The sequence below is a fragment of the Nomascus leucogenys genome, chromosome 14 (genome assembly GCF_006542625.1).
Source record: "Nomascus leucogenys isolate Asia chromosome 14, Asia_NLE_v1, whole genome shotgun sequence".
Taxonomy (NCBI): Eukaryota; Metazoa; Chordata; class Mammalia; order Primates; family Hylobatidae; genus Nomascus; species Nomascus leucogenys.
In genome coordinates, this window is record NC_044394.1 from 63,737,541 (window position 1) to 63,759,068 (window position 21,528).

General features: G+C 37.0%; 1 protein-coding gene and 1 pseudogene across 6 annotated transcripts in view; both read left to right on the forward strand.

Annotated features, from left to right (window-relative positions):
• CTNNA2 (catenin alpha 2) overlaps positions 1-21,528 on the forward strand; it is a 1,208,900-nt gene that overhangs the window by 96,669 nt on the left and 1,090,703 nt on the right. The gene's annotated exons all lie outside the window — the stretch shown is intronic.
• Positions 17,964-18,965, forward strand: LOC100599712 (annotated as a pseudogene).

Sequence of the window (21,528 nt, forward strand, 5' to 3'; positions counted from 1 at the left end):
AAGTAATGGCAAAAACCACAATTACTTTTGTACCAACCTAATAAGTTAGCTTAAATAGATGATATAATTTTTACCATTGAAAACAGGCATTTTGCTTTGTAGAATATTGACTGTGTATGTGAAATTAGTAACAAGTGGTAAGTCATGGTTCATTGAATTGCAAGAGACTTTTATTAGTGCTGAATCACTGAATCTAGTTTAAAAATTTGGTTAACCACCTTTTCTTAAAGAATTATACCATAAGGATGAGTTAAAGTAATACTAATATGATAAGTTTGAATAAAGCTATCAGTTAACAACATATAGCTTTTTTCTGTTCTAGTTTGCTTGAATAATTTGAGATGCTTCTGTCTATATGATGAAATTTTCTTGATGACTGGTTGCCTTTGGAAATAATTTTTTGTTTGCTGTTTATGAATAGCTGACTTCTTAAATCCAGGTGTATACATTTTATTGTTGCTCATTTTATCTTACAGTTGCAGAGTTGTTCTTAATCAAGGCAAATTAATACCATATGAAATAAATACTCCTTTTTGAGTATGAATTTAAAATATTTTATATCAAAATTATAAGTGGCATTATAAAATGTTTCAACTGGTAAAATGCCAACTTTAAATAGTTTTTATTTTTATACTTTATTGTAATTATAAAACAATCTATACTGTTACTGTTTGCCTTTTACTCAAGAAAATGCAAATACTTAGTGAAGATACTAAAGACTACAAAACATCATGAAAGGAATTTAAAGAAGACCTAAAAAATGGGAATATACCTATGTTCACAAATGGGAAGACTTAATATTGTTAATAAGGCAAATTGATCTAGAGATTCAATGCTATTGCTGTGAAAATCCTAGCTTCCTTTTTTTTGCGGAAATTGCTATGCTCATTCTAAAATTCATTTGTAAAATAAGAACAGTCTAAAACAATCTTAAAAAAGGTGAGCAAAGTTGGAAGACACACTTCTTAATTTCAAAACTTACTGCAAAAGTATAATAATCAAGACTAAATGGTATTGACATAAGCATAGGCATTTATTTTACTGGAATAGAATTGAGCATTCAGAAATAAACCCATATATTTATGGTTAATTGATTTTTCAACAAGGGTGACAAGGCAATTTAATGGGGGAAAGAATAGTTTTTTAAACAAATGGTGCTGAGACAACTGAATAAACATTTACATGAAAAAGATGAATTTGGACCGCTATCTCCTCCCATATACAAAAATTAATGATAGACTTCAATATGCATTATAGACCTAAATATGAGAGCTAACTATGAAACTCTTGGAAGAAAACATAGGTGTAAATCTTAGTGACCTTGGATTAGGCATTGGTTTCTTGGATTAGGCAGTAGATTTTTAGATATGACACCCAAAGCTCAAGCAATAGAAGAAAAATAATGTAAATTGGACTTCATCAAAATTAAAAACTTTTATGCATCAAAGGACAGCATCAGGAAAGTGAAAAGACAACCCACAGAATGGGAGAACATATTTACAAATCATATCAGTAAGAATCTATTCTTCAAAATATATAAAGAACCATGTAAAGAACGATTACAGCTTAATAGTAAAAAGAATATGTAAATTTAAAAATGGGCAAAGGACTAGAATAGACATTTCTCCAAAGAAGATATACAAATGGCAAATAAGCACATGAAGAGATGCTCAGCATCATCAAGTGAATGCACATCAAACCCGCAATGAAATACGAGATCACACCTACTAGATGAGTTCTAATAAAAGAATATTAGGCCAGGCGCAGTGGCTCACGCCTGTAATTCCAGCACTTTGGGAGGCCGAGGCGGGTGGATCACAAGGTCAGGAGATCGAGACCATCCTGGCCAACATAGTGAAACCCTGTCTCTACTAAAAATACAAAAAAAAAAAAATTAACCAGGCCTGGTGTTTGGCGCCTGTAATCTCAGCTACTCGGGAGACTGAAGCAGGAGAATAGCTTGGACCCAGGAGGCGGAGGCTGCAGTGAGCCGAGATGGCACCATTTGAGACTCTGTCTCAAAAAAAAAAAAATTTAATAAACGTTGGTAAGAAATATGGGGAAATTGGAATCCTTATACATGAAGGTAGAAATGTCATTGTAAATTTAAGGGGGAATATAAAATGATGCCGCTAATTTGGAAAACCGTTTGGTAGTTTCTCAAAAAGTTAAATATAAAATTTCCTTATGACCCAACAATTCTGTTCTTAGATATGTATTGAAGAGCTGCAAAAACATATGTCCACACCAAACTCTGTACGTTTATATCCATAGCAGCATTATTTATTATAGCCAAAAAGTTGAAAAATCTGATGTCTATTAATTGAAGAATGGACACACAAAATAAGGCATATTTATACAATGGGATAATATCCCACCATAAATAGGAGAAAGTACTGATACACGTGAAACGTGGATATCCTTGAAGACATTGTATGAAGTGAAAGAAAGCCAGACACAAAATATCACATATTGTTTGATTGAGTTTATATAAAATGTCCAGAATTCGCCAATCTATGTAGAGAAAAACTAGTGGTTGTCAGGGTTTGGGAGAAGGGAAGAATGAAGAATTAATGCTAATAGGTACACGTTTTCCTTTTTTTTTTTTAGAGACATGGAGACAGGGTCTCACTGTGTTACCCAGGTTAAGTGCAGTGGTGCAATCATAGCTTACTGCAGCTCGAACTCCTAGACACACATGATCCTCTCCCTTTGGCCTCCCCAGTAGCTGGGATTATAGGGGTATGCCACCATGCTTGGCTGATTATTATTATTATTATTATTATTATTATTATTATTATTATTATTTTGTAGAGAAAGGTCTTGCTGTATTACCCAGACTGAGAATTTTCGTTTTGAAATGATGAAAATTCTGGAATTAGATAATGGTGATGGTTGCACATACTGTTTGTGCATATACTATAAAACATCCACTGAATTATACACTTTAAAATGGTAAATATTGCATATGAATTATGCCTATAATGTAAGGCAAACAAATCAAATAATTATTTGTGGTTTTGTTTTTCCGTTTGGAATGTAGAAATTACTCCTTGTCATATTAAATCATGTATTTTTTCGCTAGAGTTGAACTTAAAGCCAATTCACTTTGTAGAGTACAATTGTACTATGTTCATATAATCACAAAATGAATATTTCTTTACTTTGAAAATGACATTTAATTATGTTTGTATCTAGCCATAATATAGCTGAAAAGACATTTCTTAATTGCCTTTCTTAGGTAAGGTACTCTATTTATGATACCAAGATAAGTAAGACATGGTTTCTACCCTTAGGACATCTAATGGTATATAGCGGGAAAGTGCGGCCCATAAACAGAGGAATATGACATGCAGTAGAGGTATATCGGAAGTTATAGATAGCAGTGATGAAGGAGTGTTTAAAGTAAAACAGAATTAGACAAAGGTCAAGAAGATTCACATTTCAATAGGAACTTGAAGAACATGTAAAACTTTCCTATAAAGATAAATTAGGAAATAGCATTCCAGGTTGAGGGGAAAGCATGAAGGTAGGAATGTCAGTGTAAATTTAAGGCTCAACAAATCATACAGTTGCCAGAGTGCTTAGAGGAGGGATGAGGCATGAGAAGGTGGTAGGGAAGGAGAAAACAGGACTGATTATATAGAAGCAAGAAGACTTAGGAACCACCTGAATGTAAGATTCAGGACAAAGGCAAAGACAAGGCTAACCGTGAACGTTATCACATGTCTTCTTGTGCGAAACATAATTTAGGAGTTAGCTGATGTTTGTTTTTGATGATGTAAAATATGAAAAGCTTACAGGACTTCCAGATGCCAGTCTTCAATAGACATTTAGAAATAAGATTTGGACTTCTGAGCTGTTGGTATTCAAATTAGAAATTTTAGAGTGAAACAGGAGGTGACAGTTACAGCTGTGGAAGTAGATGAAATGCCCTAAGGTTGCATAAAGCATTTTAAGTATGGGATCTGCATCTCAGGAATACCACTGCTTAAGTGACAAATAATGAAAAACATTTAATGGGAAAGAAAGAGAGGAATCATATGAGGGTATTTACCTCTGAAGTCAAGAAAGTCAGCAAAATGAAAAAGAAAACACACTTGGAAAAGAAAAATGTTACTCCTACTTTTAGCTTTTGGTTTGGATTTTTAGCCAGAGCATACATAAGCAAAGAGAGGCAGTTATAAGATCAAATCTTGCATCTGTTTACTGCTTCCAGCCATGAGGTCTCTGGGTTATGACATCAACAAGAGAAAGGAAGGGTAAGAAATGACTCAAGCAGATGATAAAGGCTGAACCGGGACATTCCTTGGTGGACTAGGATTGTAGCTCCTTGGTAGCTCTAAAATTGTAGCAGTTGTGCAGCCTGGTCTCAGGAGCCACTGGAGCTCTGCTGGTGATGAGAAGAGACTGTGGAAGCTGGTCAGATCAGCAGCTAAACAATGACCCCGTGTCCACTTCGTGGTATGCTCTGAAGGCTTTCTGTGGTGGGAGGTTAGGTTTGGTTTCTCTTCATCCTGATTTCTGATATTTAAGCCAGCAGAATTTTCCTTCTAGCTACATTCTTTATTTTACTACACGAATCGATTATTGGCGTGGGTAACATTTTACAAATGAAGCTTGCTAAGCTAAACTGTAACTCTTGTGGGTTTAGTGGTTTGTGCAAAATATGTTTTCAGTAAAAGAAAAAAAAAAGCAGCATTTCTTGTTAACAGGATGCCTCACTTCTCCAGCAAAACAAAGATATTTTACTGTTACTGTCCATACAACTAGCAGAAATAGTTTATCAATAAAAAGGAACATATCTCTTTACTGACAAACCATTTCTAGTTTTCACACTGCACAATCTGAATAGTGAAGAGTGGAGAAGGGGGAGGCAAGTGCCTCACTGGTTGATTTTTTTTTTTTTTTTTCATTAGCTTCTTTTAAGGTGTGAAGGAAGAGTTTCCAAGTTTCCATTGTTACCAGGCAGGGAAGGAGATCATAAAATGTTGTCGCATAGATCAGGGAGGTTAAAGACTAGACAGGCCGCTAGAGGCCACTGTATTTGTTGAGTAAGAAGTGGATCTCACTTGATCTTTGCCAGAGTAGCTTCAGTCAAGAGGTCACCTCAGAAACCTGATAGTATTGAAGAGTCAGTGTGAAACAGAAATTAGATGTTGTATGTTTCCAAAGATATTTAGCAGACTTGGATGCTGAAAGGCAAATGAGAGGGAAGCATAAAGAGAAGGTTCAGTTTAGTGTGCTTTGTTTTAAGTGGAGCAGTTTGAGCACAGGAGAACACTCAGGATAGTGAGTTCATTGGTGAATTAATTTCCTAGAGTAGGTAGACAGAAATGGGTTTTAGAATTTTAACACTTTTTAAAACTTTGTGCTTCACCTGAATAATTTATATTCTTTCTTACTTTATTGCAAAGCCCAAATTAGATAAAATTTGATGGAGGGGAGAAAAGAAGATGTCAGTTATGCTTTGCTTTATATAATAGATGGACTGCTAAAATCTCACTTTGTAATTATAACCACTAGGGAAGTTATGATTTAAAGAAATTCTTTTGTAAGGGAAATGCCACCACTAGTTTTTATTTATTAGTATATAGATATGCTCATATATATATATATATATATATATATATAGCTTGAGGGGAAGAATAAATGACTTACATATGTTTGTTGGTTTATTCTTTCATTTCTCTCATGTGCAGCAAATGAATTTATAAGCATTAAAATGCCAGACAGTTTAAGTTTTTAATTCTTACTTTGAATAACAGTGTTGAAAACATAGAGACTTTGTCCTCAGACATGAACAATAGACTTTGTTGCCAAACTTCAGAAATAATCAAATGCTATGGTTTTGCATTTATATACCTACTAATTAGGAAATTAAGTGATATTTCCATAGCAACTAAAACAGTCTCCTTGCACACTTGTTTTATGCCTGCAATAATACACAGCAGGGTGTCCAAGGACTTTAGCTTAAGGTCCAAAAGAGGCAAGGTGTGTAAGCATTGACAAAAAAGATGCACACAGAGGTGTTACTGGATTTGCAAAGATGACATGAGTGGCTAAAATTATATTAGTAAATTTTTTTTTTTTTTTTTGAGATGGAGTCTCACTCTGTTGCCCAGGCTGGAGTGCAATGGCGTGATCTCGGCTCACTGCAACCTCTGTCTCCCAGGTTCAAGCGATTCTCTTGCCTCTGGTTCCTGAGTTGCTGGGATTACAGGCGCATGCCACAATGCCTGCCTAATTTTTGTATTTTTAGTAGAGATGGGGTTTCACCATGTTGGTCAGGCTGGTTTCAAACTCCTGACCTCGTGATCTGCCTGCCTTGGCCTCCCAAAGTTCTGAGATTACAGGCATGAGCCACTGTACCCAGCCATTAGTAAATATTTTTAAAAATAAATCCTCCATATGAATAATGTTATTGAGAAGGCCTAAAGAGTTTTCCTGAACTCTGTCACAGATGCTGGTTTGGTAAAGGACTTCTCCAGTATCAAGAATTCTACCATTATATTATGGTATGCTTGAAGATGCTGAACTGACCAATTTCTGTTCCACTTTTTTTAAAAACAGTCAGGGTTAATGGATAAAGTAATGTGGCTCTCTCAGCCCACTTGGTCTCAGAAAATAAAATTATAGGGATGGACTTTGTACCTAGAAAGTAATTCTGTACTAGTCATTAGGGGAGTGACTTCATGAGATGCTTAAATAAGCTTTGTGAAGACTCTGACCCCTGTGAATTTAGGAGGTGAGAGAGAGTATTCACTTGTCTTATTTCCCTCTAGACTATGTCCCAAATTTATATTATAATTATGCTATTTTGCAATAGTACTACTGTGATTGAATTACAATTTAAAGATGAGTATAGGTGGATTCATTGAATGTGCTTTAATACTTTAAAAATTTTCTTCCTGAATGCATTCTTCTGATTAACTAATTGACTTTTGTTTCGCCATCATTGGCTATTATTGACAAATGAACTTTCTAATCTCTTTGTTTTTCTCGCTGATGTATTTTTGAATGACATTTTTGAACCATCCAAAAACCCCCAAGCTGCTGCTTAATTCTGTACTGTCCTCTCATCACAGAATTTAATCTGCTGTCTCAGTCTCTTTCTGTCTGTGTTCCTGAGTTGTCATTTCTCCAATGCTAAAACCCCTAATCTGGATGCACCTGCACCTGATTAATTTTTGAAGTTCTAATCCTCTTGCTGAAAAAGCATTCGGTGTGTTTCTCTGGCTACCTAATTAACTCTAAGTGCCTTAGCCTACCGTAACTCATGGGTCCTATGTTCCAGACTCAAGCTCATAGCTCCTATTCCGAAAACACATTATCATGCTCCTCTAAGGGAACCCTCTTCCCTGACAAGTCTGAAATATTCCTCTCCAACATACCCCTGGCTCTTCTTCAGGGCACCTTGGACTCATTTTTTGTTGTCTATCTAGGAGACCTTCTACATGTCATTGAAGTTCATCTAATATGCAGTCTCCCTCCTTGATGAATCTGTATCTGATTCCTTAAAATGCTTCCATCTCACTCTCCTCCTAACTGCTATATCCCTTTATCTGTTCCCCGTTTTTGTTACACCTTTTCTTAGAGTTATTGTTGTATTTGTTGTCCAGGCTCCATATCCCCTACATAACCTGTACTCTTGACTGAGAATGTCTTTAAAGCAGGGATAAGCTTTATTCATCTAAGTATACCTTACAATGTATATCACAGAATTTAGCATATGGTCAGTAAATACAGGTATTCAGTAAACTTATTCAGTTTAAATATATTAACTGTTTTAAAACATGAAGTGAATGGTAGTTTATAGAAATTTTGGTATGTTTGGAAATATCAATTTTACAGTATCTAAAAGTATATTAAGACATTCTTTGAGACTTAGAAAAAAACACACTGAGTTCCCATGGGTTGTATTTTATCAACTAACCAGAGTATATTAAATAATATACAATTTTGTAATTATGTTATAGATGATGAGAGACACAAGTGGCCCCTAAACTGATTGAGATCTTAATAATGGCACATGTTCCTAATGGATTCAGAGATCTGGAGGAGCACCTTTTGTGGGATACCAGTCCTAAGCAATGCTTTATCGATCAGGTTCTGTTTACAGGTAAACTTGGGAAATGACTTGCTTTTTCTTCTAAAATAGTGTCTGAGAGTTTCTGCCATTAAACAGGCAAACAAACAAATAGCCCAAAGAGGAAACAACAAAACACAATTAAACTACACTTAAATATCATATATCCATATATCCTACATTCATTTGGCACAAAACCTCTCTACCAATCTGCCCTCTCCTGCCCGGCCTTGCTGGAATAACAACTGGCATCCTGCAGAATGCACCAGAGGAAATACTGATCTGAGCCTTTATAAAGCTTTTTATTAACTGTGTTTGCTGCACAAATAATATTATAACTAAGGACATTTTTCTTAAAAGAGAAATGTTATCCTTCTTGTCAAAATGGTGATGTATGTTTGCATTTCTGTGTTTCTTTTCAGGCTTGTTTATATTCATTTTCAACATGGTTGTAGTCATAGAATACATATGATTTTATGTCATTTTAAAAAGTCATAGTTCCCAATTGTTATCTGTATTTAATAATTATTATTTTATGGCTACATTTTATTGCATGTTTAAACATTTTTATTATTTTTGGCTTTTATTTGTAAACAGTTTAGAAATGAACACCTTTGGGCACATTACTTTCTATTAAAAACTGAGCTTAAAGATCCTAAGAGTATAGATACCGAGTTGAAGGCTCTAGTGATTATGGCCATATTGTTTGTTATAATGCTAGGATAAGTTTATATAGCTTCCTGCAGTATTTAATTATATCCAGTTCCTTCTCTGTCATGCTCATAATATGTATTCTTTTTCAATTTAATTATCTTAAAATGAAAACTTGTGAACAGTTATTTTTCCCTGTCAGCCTCATAGAGCTGAGGTAAATGAACATTAGTTTATTATAAAAAAGGTTTATAGATAATTTTTGCTACTCTTAACCCATGATCACCTAGATACAGATATATTTATTCTAGTACTGATAGTATATTTTCTCCTGAGTTCCTCTTTTTCATTTTTGATATTGTGCTTGTTGTCTCCAGTTTCTGAAATACAACATTTTTCTTGACTTTGTGATAACTTCAGCTGTGTTTTATATAGCTTTCCACTTGTGTGATTATTGGCTTCCCTTTCAAATATGTCAAGTTCTGGATAAATATTTTTTCATTTCTGATTTTTGCTGTTAATATTGTTATAGCCAGTTAGTTGGTAAGACAGGTGAAAAAAACTCCTGCAAAACAAATAGAAAGAAATACAGATAACTATTTAATCTGATATTGAGTAGGGAAGGCCTTTCCAAGCATAAAAAGGAAGAAATTTAAAAGCAAACAACTAATAGATGAAATATGACATAATTTTTTAAAAATTACTTTAAAAGGGGGTAAAATACACTAGCCAATCAGTTGGTAAGAAGGGTGAAAAAAAAAATCTCCTGCAAAACAAATAGAAAGAAATACACATAACTATTTAATCTGATATTGAGTAGGGAAGGCCTTTCCAAGCATAAAAAGGAAGAAATTTAAAAGTAAACAACTAATAGATTAAGTATGACATAATTTTTAAGAAATTACTTTAAAAGGGGGTAAAATAAAGAGATAAACTATTCATGCAAAAAAATTTAATATATGATGGACAAAATCTTAATCTGTTTAATAGTTAATGAGCCCTTATCAGTCAATAAAAACCCTAAATACTTCTTTAAGAAAAATGAATAAACTATTTTTTGATGAACATATTTTGCCTTTTTTTTTTTTTTTTTTTTTTTGAGACTGTCATCCTGGCTGGAGTGCAGTGGTGCAATCTTGGCTCACTGCAACCTCTGCCTCCTGGGTTCAAGTGATTCTCCTGCCTCAGCCTCCGGAGTAGCTGGGATTATAGGCCCCTGCAACCACGCCCAGCTAATTTTTTGTATTTTTAGTAGAGACAGGGTTTCACCATGTTGGCCAGGCTGGCCAGGCTGGTCTCGAACTCCTGACCTTGTGATCCACCTGCCTTGGCCTCTCAAAGTGCTGGGATTACAGGGGTGAGCCACTGCACCCAGCCCATATTTTGCTTTTATAATCAGGAAAAATAAATTTAGAAATTATTATAAATAGAATGTAAAACTTGGCATTTAAAAAAACTATGCCCTTCAAAATCATTTATTCTTATATTTGTCCTTACTATCCCATTGGATATGTAATTACATAATCATATATATAATTTAAATAAATAATAATGTATGTTTAGGTATGAATGCTATCAGAATTTTAGCTTCCAGGGACAGGTCAAATATGAAGGGAGAGGAAAATCAAGGTGCTTAGAAGATGTTCCCAGAAAGAATTAAAGATAATGGCAGGGAGATAGTTAAGATTTTTGTATCTTCAAGACTCTTGTATAGCTGCACATTGTCAGCTCTGTTGAAGAGCTGAAAAAAATACCAGCCCAATTACCATGATTAGATCTGCCTTACCATAAAATATCACTAATGTTTGTGGAATGTTTCAGCGGACACATACGTGAACAGCTCTCAAGCTCTTTTCTGATTTTGACATTTATAAGTTAACTGGATGGTACCCAAGCTTCTTGAAGGGATGCAATGTAGACAGATAATTTTCAGAGGGGTCACAACAGGGAAGATTGGGTCAAGGTAATGAGGCACTGATTGGGGTCTGCTGAAAGGGAAGAGAAGTTGCCAAAAAGTCAGAGATATACAAAGAAAGCCATACCTAGATTCACATTGCCAGCCTCACTTTCCCAAGTGGCTAGGTTTTCTTAATTTGTCAAGAGCTGAGTCGTGTAATGAGGTGAAAGCATGATTGCTATTTGGTTGATTCTGATCATATATCTATCTCTGTTAAGGTGCAAGCTGTATGGTTTGTCACCATCCAGGTTGGTAGGAAAAGTATAGGCACATTCAGGTTAATTCTCCAGTTGGCCATCCTAGCTAATAGTGTACAGCTTCATAATGAAATGGCAAGTAAGATCCAGAGATTCAGATACTCCAGATACTAGTAGTACAATCTTAAAATTGCAAAACTGTGGCTTAAATATTTTTTGACTAATAATATCATAACAAAGTTTTCTAAAGTTTCCTAAGTTAGCATATATACACCTAAATATCTCTAAAGAAGTGTGTGTGTGTGTGTGTGTGTGTTGAGGGTGGGGTATATGCATGCATTTGTTTTGAGCTCATCCTCTACCCTACTCTCCTCACATTTCACCATGGATTTTTTTTTTTTCTTTTCTTTTCTTTGGAGAAGGAGTTTTGCTCTGTCACCAAGGCTGGAATGCAGTAGCGCATCTTGGCTCACTCACTGCAACCTCTGCCTCCCGGGTTCAAGCAGTTCTCCTGCCTCAGCCTCCCGAGTAGCTGGTATTACAGGTGCACGCTGCCATGCCCAGCTAACTTTTTGTATTTTAGTAGAGATGGGGTTTCACCGTGTTGCCCAGGCTGGGCTCAAAGTGCTGAGCTCAGGCAATCCGCCCACCTCTGCCTCCCCATGGATTTTACTGTACTTACATCTGTGTCTCTTGGTTTTCCTGTTTGCCTGTTGTTCTTCACTCGGGGTTCTCATGTTGCTTACCTCACTTGCCACTGTTTGCAAAATCGTCTGTTCTCTCCTCAGTGTCTCTGCCCTTTTTATTTGCATGTGGAGGGCTTAAACCACCCCCCCATTGAAGGACGTTCTGTTGGTGGATTGAGAAAATGACTGCTTAACTGACTGATTTGACCTGCCTGATCCACCAGTCTGCCTTGTTATGTAATGACCACCATTTCTAGAAATTAACAAGCCCTTGAATCAAATGCTCATCAGCCTACAAGCAAATGTTTCCCCCTAGATTTCTGCTACTCTGGGATTTTAACATTTATTGTCTCAGAATGCTCTGCTCATGCTCAGTTCCTGCACTCCTATCCTTTCGTGCCCTTTCCCTTGCTCTTACATCACATTTAATTCTTTTATCCCTTTGTTCTTATGCTGCTAGTATCTATGCTTGGGGTGTTCATTTTTCTGCATTTTCCAGTTATGGTGAGAGGTGTCATGTATATGACCTTAGGAAAACCCAACTTTAGGAGAAGACTGGCTTCCTTGCAGAACAGTTAAGGTATTTTCCCCTTAGGAACCAAATTAGTCTTGGTAATCAGTTTTCATTCTTGCTCAAATTCAGGGGTTCACCCAGTAGCAAAGGCTGCTTGCCACCCATACCATATGAAAGTAGAATGCAGAAACCATCAGAACCACTTTTACCTTTAGACCATAAATACTTACTATGTCAGTGACATTTGCATCCTGGAATATAATTTTGTTTAGCATACATTTCTTGAATTACTATGCCTTTTTTTCTTTTCAAGAGAAAGTTATGCATACAACTTTCCTGGATACCAGTAGCCCCTCGGGGTCTATGGTTTTGGACATTTGGGTTTTATAATTTTATATCCCATATTGAAAATCTAACATCATTTTACATATGCATGGCTTACTTCAGTTTCCTTCATTTAGCGAATATGAAAATTATTGATTCTACTTTTGGAAGAAAAACTGGTGACCATTTCATTCCAAGAGAGGGAAGATCTATTTAAACTTCATTTACTCAGTGTAGAGGAATAAGACCAGGATCACAAAAACATGTTAAGATAGTTTGTAAAAAACAAAGAAAAAACACAAACTCAAACTTCTTGTTTCAAACTCTATAACCTATTAATAAATATTTTGAACATATCAGCTTCTGGAAGGATTATGCTGCAGCATTAGTAATAAAGATGATTATTTGAAAAAAAAGTTTATCAGGGTATACATTTAACCACAATATATCAGAAACAAGTGTCTTCGAAAAACCTTATACTGACTGTAATTTTATAGACTGAAGCTATTATGATTTTTTTCTCAAATCCTTTATTTATTGTTGTTGTTGTTGAGAACTTGAACATGCCAGCCTTGGTTATATTGCAAACATGGTATTTAGTTATCCTCCGAATTGTTGGGGAATTACTGGATTGTAATAGTGATACAAAATACCAGGGAAGCATAGAGGACAGAGAGACAAGCTGGATGGGGTGAATGGGGAAAATCCAGAGATATGGCCTTGCTATCAAGCAAATTTTGAGAGTGGAAATAGCAGGTAGGGCTGGAAATGGTAACATTCTTTAGGAATGGAGAGCATGACCCAAAGTAGGGGAGCTCAGAGAATATTGCTGAGATATGAGTACGCATGTGTGGTTGATATTTAAATCACATGGGGTCAGAGTTTGGTCGGAAGAAGGCTGGGAACAGATTTTATATGGTCTTAAATGCTATTCCGAGAGATTTGAGCTTTATTTCTATTCCAGAGGAAGGCTGTCTAATTAGTGTGCTCTAATGTCTGAAGCATGACATGATGACTGTGCAAACAGAAGATCATAACTGGGAAAGGTGGTGGCAGATAAATCAATTAGGAGGCTCTTGCAGCAAGTCAGGTGAGGCCTTATGAAGACCTGAACGAGGGCAGCATACTTGAGAATGGAATAATCTAGAGAAGTGATCTGCTTACATCAAAATCACGATCAGTAAGCATAAATCCAAGCTTTTCTTTGGTATGAAAACATCCAAATAATTGCACAGTTACTGGTTAAGAAAAGACTAGCTAGGCGGGCACAAGTACAGCAGACAGAGACCTGGGAGTCCAAGAGGACCATATGGTGAATGTGAGTCAGCAATGTTGTGCTGTTATTAAAAAACAGAACCAACACTATGGGGAAATATATTAATAGGAGTGAGGCATGCAAATGGCAGGAAGTAGTCTTTCTGATCTATTCATAATTGTTGAAACTTTTACTTTCCTCGTGTCTTCTATTGGCCTTCACACATCAAGAGCGTGTTTAGAAAGTGTGAAAGGCCTCGAGAAGGCCATTGGAAATACTGGAGGTGATAGAAGGTGATATCTGTGGTCCTGGGTCCTCTGGATAAAGTCATGAAGGCTAAATCACTGTAAACCTTTTTGACTGTATGAGGCCCTTGGAAGCAGTAATGTGAATTCTAGCAGCTCAAAGAATTCAGCTTTTGCACAAGTCCCTCTTTCAGATACAGTGTCACTCGTAAATCATTCTGATTTTATCTTTATATTGTAATAAATAATGGGTGGCTTTATTATTAGGAGAGACAGGAACAGGGAGGTTTGGAAATACTACTTTTACCCCCAGCCGGGACTGCGTTTGCCCTCAGTTGTTGAATCCTGGGATCTCATTTTTCCTTTCTGGTCACCTCAAGCCTGTCAGTGTTTGAAAGACTCTCGTGGACCAGAACTATCTGTCCTTCCACTTCCACATCAATAAATGAGGCTGACCAGAACTGCATGGAAATTAGGAGGGCTGCGCATTTCCAGCTCCTGCACTTCTTTACCTGGTTAATGACAGCATCTTTAGAGCTCCTGCTTAGTGTCTCTTTTTGGGAGGTCTTTCTGTGACTGCCCCACCCAGGTCTTGTTTCTTGTCATGTGCGTTAAGAAAACCTGGCTTTTTAACAGTATTTATTTTAATTAGCAGTTACACACTAATTTGTATATAATTCCTAAATTCCTATCTGTCCCACCAGACTGCAACCTTCATGAGAACAGGAACTCTGTCTGCTTTTGCTTGCTGATGTTTCCCCAGAACCTTATATAGTTTTATTGTATGAAAGAATAATTAAACTTATATCACAAAAGGGAATGAGTAAGAGAAAAAGGATCCAAAGGGGGCAGTTTTCGGTCATTCAAAGCAGTACCACTTAGTGGTTAGGGATATGGGCTGTGTTTAGGTACAACACCTGGCTCTGCCACTTACTAGCTTGGGCAGGTGACTGACCCTCACTGTGCCTCAGCTTTCTCATCTGTAAAATGCATGTAACAATATTACTTACCTCATAGGGTTACAGTAAGAATCAATGATTGGATATTTGCAGAGCACCTTAAACAGTGTCTGGCACAGAGTAAGTGCAACATATGCCCTTGAAATAAATAGAAGAGAAGCAGAGTTTTGCCCCTCAGCTGACTCCATGTCTGTTTGGACTATCCTTCCTTTAAATCTCCCCACCCAAAACTATACTAATCCCCATTGTATTCCTGTAATCGTTTACATTAGTGTTTCCCTAAAGTGTGGCATGAATGCCACTTGCTTTATGTAGGATGACTCAATTGTTTTAGTTGATTCACAGGACAAACACATTTTTAAGTCATAGTTATGAATTTACAATGAGCACATGAAATATAAGTGAACCAAATGCGATTCAATTTTGTTAAATATTAATGAAGTCGCTTATACATTTAAAAAAAGATCTTTGATTCCGTGACTTTGCTTTGTGTAGTTTTTGGACACCATTTAACTCTTCCTTGATTTGTTTATTTCTGAATACTTTGAAGTGTTGATAACTTTTCCTACTTACTGTATGTTTGATCAAATAAGTTGCTTGAAACAACTTAACGTGGTATGGAGAATTGGAAATGGGTAGCTTTTATTTAATAGCTATCGGATTGGTGTGATTAAATGTCAAATTTTAATGTTGTGTTGATCAAATTGTTTTGATTGGTTTGCTTGTGATTTAGCATTTCATACCTTGTATAAAATGTCCTTGAGACATGCCCTAAAGAAACATTTCTTTGTTAGGTTTTAAGTCTGCAATGTAACTGTGCTTATCTCTATGTGTGTTTTGTTAACATTTTTAACCTTGAAAGTATATTCATGTGTATAAGTATAAACGTATACTTATATATGTAAGTATATTTATACTTACACATATATATGAGTTTGTGTATATATATATATAACACAAGAATAAGTCAAATTCTTATTTTACAAATGTTAGAATAGAATGGAGCTGCTTTAATTTTGGAACTCTTATATGTACACACAGATGTCCTATATATATATACACATACACGCAATGTTTTCACATATATGTATAAATACATACATATACTTATATACATATGTACACATATATACACACATATATATATATATATACACTCATATACTTGGTAAAATATGTACTAAAGGATATATTTAGCTACAGAGTGAGATATTTGCCATATAGCCCAAATTCTTATGGCTTAGGAGTTGATTAATAGGTTAAATGGTGGCTGGTGTCTCAGCTTATTAGAACATTTAAAATTTGCATTTCCCCAATCTTCATAATTTTTTTTTTTTTTTGAGACAGAGTCTCTCTTTGTTGCCAGGCTGGAGTGCAGTGGCATGATCTTGGCTCACTGCAACCTCCGCCTCCTGGGTTCAAGCAATTCTCCTGCCTCAGTTTCCTGAGTAGCTGGGACTACAGGTGTGCGCCACCACACCCAGCTAATTTTTGTATTTGTAGTAGAGACGGGGTTTCACCATGTTGTCCAGGATGGTGTCGATCTCTTGACCTCATGATTTGCCCACCTTGGCCTCCCAAAGTGTTGGGATTACAGGTGTGAGCCACTGCGTCTGGCCCCAGTCTTCATAATTTTTATGGAATGTGTGACATGGTGCTTGCGGTGATAATTTTTCATCATGCTGGAAAACTAATAATGCTTTCAACTGAGAGCTTTCTGGCCTTATAATTTCTTTTTTTTTTTTTTCTCTTTAGCTTTTTAAAAACTAGGCTTTATACTTCTGCAACTGAAATGTGCTGAACCTTTTAGCCTGAAAGTACTATATATTGTGCGAATGTTCTCAGCACTGCTAAACTTGCCAAGATAACCTGAAGGGTTTTGTCTGGCTGCTGCAATTTCCTACTGCCAGTATTAAACCCCATTTTTCATCCCCTAGTATGGGCTATTTCTTCAGCCCTTCAAAATCGAAAGAAAGAAATTTTGTATTACAAAATGCACTATGTTATCTGGTGTTAAAAGTAAAAGATTTATCCTAAAATAACTATTGTATTTAGGATTCTTTATGAGTTTTGCAAACTTAAGCAGCAAAAGTTACTTTTCCTTTTTGAATGTAATTGACTTTTTTATTCTTGTGAATTAAAAGCTTTGAAATTAGGTTGCAGACATTTAAACAGAATGTCTCCATTTTTTTGTCTGTCTTGAGCTTTGGAGCAAAACTCCTAGGTTTAAATATCAGTTTCATTGCTCACTAAAACTGGGCAGGTTTAATGAGCATTCTGAGCCCTAATTTACTTATCTGTAAAATGAGATGATAATACTAACCTACAAAGGATTAAAGATAATGCACATAAAGTTTATAGCATAGTACCTTAAACACGATTAGCAAATTCTTATTTTACAAATGTTAGCATGGAATGGAGCTGCTTTAATTTTGGAAATCTCACATGCACACACACACACACACACACACACGCATTTATTTATTTTAGTAAGACAATTTCGCTATCTCCTGTAAACTGGTTAAAAACTATCAAAAGTGAATATTTTCTTTATATATTAATGTCCTGATTTTTTTCACTGTAGTGCATTTCTCTGCTTAATGTGTCATTAAGAATTTTTATCAACTTATGAGAATATGGAGGGGCTTAGTAGGTTTAATAAATATCATAATAGTTTGTATGCATTGTCTACCATTTTAAAAACAGAACTCATGTGTTTTTAAAAATTTCGGAATTTTTGCATTTTTAGTAGAGACAGGGTTTCACCTTTTTGGTAAGGCTGGTCTCGAACTCCTGACCTCAGGTGATCCATCCGCCTCGGCCTCCCAAAGTGCTGGGATGACAGGTGTGAGCGACTGCCTGTGGCCCATATGTTCTAATTTTCTAGGTTACAACGCTCTACGCTGCAATCTCTCCACTGTTACAGTTTAAAAACTAGAAGTCCCTACCACCCTCGCCTACTGTGCGTGCGCGGTGCGCGGTGCTTCGGGCCTTGTAGTCTTGGACAGACCCCTAGGCCCATGGTGCCGTGCGGCGGGTCGTCGCGCCTGCGCGGTGCGAGCGGCGGGCAGCGCAGAGTGCGAGGCTTTTGTTCGGCTGAGGGGAGGGCCGTTGGCCGGGGCCTGCGGTATGCCGCTTCAGTGAGGGAGTCCACTGCGGCCATCCGGCTTGCTGCCTTCCTGGGTGCTACTCCCCCAGGCGACCCGACGCGACGCGCCGGTAGCGCAGCACCGATTCCTCTCGGGCTCTTGGGCGCTGCTGTGAGCAGCGTCCCTCTTTACACCAGTAAAGCTGGCGGGCACTATGGGGAAAAAACAAAACAAGAAGAAAGTGGAGGAGGTGCTAGAAGAGGAGGAAGAGGAATATGTTGTGGAAAAAGTTCTCGACCGTCAAGTGGTAAAGGGCAAAGTGGAGTACTTCCTAAAGTGGAAGGGGTTCTCAGATGAGGACAACACATGGGAGCCAGAAGAGAACCTGGATTGCCCCGACCTCACTGCTGAGTTTCTGCAGTCAGAGAAAACAGCACATGAGACACATAAATCAGAGGGAGGCAAGCCCAACGCTGATTCTGATTCTGAAGATAAGGGAGAGGAGAGCAAACCAAATAAGAAGAAAGAAGAGTCAGAAAAGCCACGAGGCTTTGCTCGAGGTTTGAAGCCGGAGCGGATTATTGGAGCTACAGTCTCCAGTGGAGAGCTCGTGTTCCTGATGAAATGGAAAAACTCTGATGAGGCTGACCTGGTCCCTGCCAAGGAAGCCAATGTCAAGTGCCCACAGGTTGTCATATCCTTCTATGAGGAAAGGCTGACGTGGCATTCCTACCCCTCGGAGGATGATGACAAAAAAGATGACAAGAATTAACGCTCCTGAGTACCAGCCCCTGTCACATCTGACTGTGGGTTTCAAGTGGGAAGGGAAGGAGTTCTACTTGTCTTGACACCATAGAGGTGGCTTGAGAAGATGTCCTTTGAAGAGCCAGCATAGTTTCTGTGCCCTGCAGCAGCCCAAGTGCTTTAAAGCCGTTTCAAGCTGTATAGTTTGCACACCCATCCCAGTGGAGGGGAAAGGGGATAAATGTTTCAAGGCAACCTTTTCTGCACTTTGCTGTGAAAAGCAAAGGGCCTTCTATGAAGGACAAAACTTGCAGAATTGGGTGTGTGGAAGAGCAAAAAAATACTGTAGATCTTCAAAGAGCATCTCCACAACCCACAGCCTTCTTTCCAATAGTGTTAACTCTGCATTTTTACAGCGTAGCATGTGTGTAGTTTTTGGCTATTACTGGTGTATTATTTGGGGAAGGGAGGGATGGGGAGGGGAGAAAGGGAGATGGGTAGCATCATTTTGATTAACATTTGGGGCCTGATAGGGGAAATGGTGAAGCAATGGAAAAGAACAGACAACTAATGATTTGCTTCTATGTCCAGAATATTTTACCTTTAAAAAAAATGTCATTGACACCATAAATAAGGACTGTGAGAGACTGTTTAAAAGCTGCGAATGTCTGAAACCTATAAGCCAAGGTGTTCCCTGCCTGAACTTATTGCTGTTCTCACAAAGGACTAAGCCTGTTCATAAGTTACCAAAGTTGCCATTTTGGAGATGGAAATTGATGAGGAGGGAAGGTCTTTTATTGGAGAGTATACCGTACAAGCAGATCATTCTGCCTTAGAGGTGCTAATTCCTGAAATTAGAAGACCCTTTCTTTTCCAGTAACGAAGTTATAAATATCAGCTTGTTCATCCAAGCCACTGGCTGAGGTGTTAGGGAAGAGGAAGAGGGTACGAGAGGAGATAAGACAGTAGGGAAAGACGAGGGCCCATGCTCTTAGTGGGGAAAACTCTTGGAGCCATTTTTAGTGGGGAGAACTCTTGGAGCTGTTCTGTTTTTTGAGCTTTGAACACTGAAACCATTGTTGGCAGGGTTCAGTCACAGACAGCACAAGTTTCACTGAATTGATCCAAGAGTTTAGTGATTTCAAAAGCCTTGGACTCAGGAGAAGATTAAACTTTCATATTGGGCAGTGGTTCACTTTAAAACACACACACACACACACACACACACAACAATTTTTTAAGAAATCCTAAGAAGTAACATACCCAAAATGCTCTGTCTTGAGTCATGAGATCCATCAGTTCTTGATATTGTCTAGACTTGCATCTAGAGCTACATTGTAAAATTCTTTTAGGCATGTGTTAGATTTCTGTGTAAACTTTGTTTAAACGTAAACTTCATACTACGCTGTCAGTTTTTGTCTTAATAAAACTATAGATTTATTTTAAAAAGTTTCAAATTCATTTTCAACCATTTATAAATGCTCTGTTTTTCTTTTTGGGAAATGTTTTCATAAACTTTAGCTTACAGTGTTAAGTGAATTGTCTGGAACCTGGCTGTTTTGTGATGTAAAATTGACTTTCAAGTACGACATTAGATCTCTGATATATACTTTTCCTATTTCGTAACATGTTCATAATTTTCCATTAAAACATATTTGTGAAGTTTGGGAAAATATTTGTAAAGTTTCATTGCAACAAAACCGTATAATATCCAAAAAAAGCAATCATTATGAGTTGGATATCCTATAAAAGAGTGTTAGGATTTTATTTTACTTTGAAATGTGAAACCAAATTATTATTTCAGTAACTAAGCATTATTGTACCTTCCTAAGAAGATTAATATGCAAATTTAGTGTTACCTTAATTCAAATATTTCTTGTTTTTAAAGATAGACAGCTGTAGCTTGCTGGTTATAAAACCAGCAGTTAGAAATACATTTTGACTCACTTATTGTCTTGACTGTTTTGACGGTTTTCAATCTGACAACTTTTTTTTAGTAGCTCCACTGCTTCCATCACACCCAATTGGACCTTGTGTTGGTTTTATGCTTCACTAGCAATGAACAGATCATTTAATAGATGGTTATATATGAAAATATGATTTATAATGAAAATGATTTCATAGGCTATATAATAGTGCAGAACTATCTGGAAATAAAACATTGTGTCCATCTGTTTTACAAAGTCCATTTTATACCTTTATCATGATATCAAAATTTCATTAACACCAATTTGGAAATATCAAAGAATAACAAAAGACTTTGTCATTTAAATTTCTTGTTATAAAATATTAAAGTAGAAAAGATAAGTATTCTTGGACCAGGGAAGAGTTGGACAAAATTAGTCAGCAAGATCCAGGTTTGGGGACTTTTCTTTGGAAATGGAGTCTCACTCTGTCAGCTGGAGTGCGGTGGCGCGATCTCGGCTCACTGCAAACCCTGCCTCCTGGGTTCAAGCGATTCTGCTGCCCAGCCTCCCGAGTAGCTGAGACTACAGGCGTGTACCACCACACCGGGCTAATTTTTGTATTTTTAGTAGATACAGGGTTTCACCATGTTGGCCAGGCTGGTCTCAAACTCTGGACCTCAAGTGATCTACCTGCCTTGGCCTCCCAAAGTGCTGTGATTACAGGCATGAGCCACCACGCCCAGCTGGTTTGGGAAATTTTTAAATGAATAGTGTGTAGTTGCAATAAATCAGTTGAGTTATAGGTTAAGTCTAGAGAAGTCAGTCCATAATCTCTTGAGCTAAAAGACAAACTACAAAATGACTATTTTGTCTTGGGAAGCCATGAACATGGCTTTCTTTTCTTTTCTTTT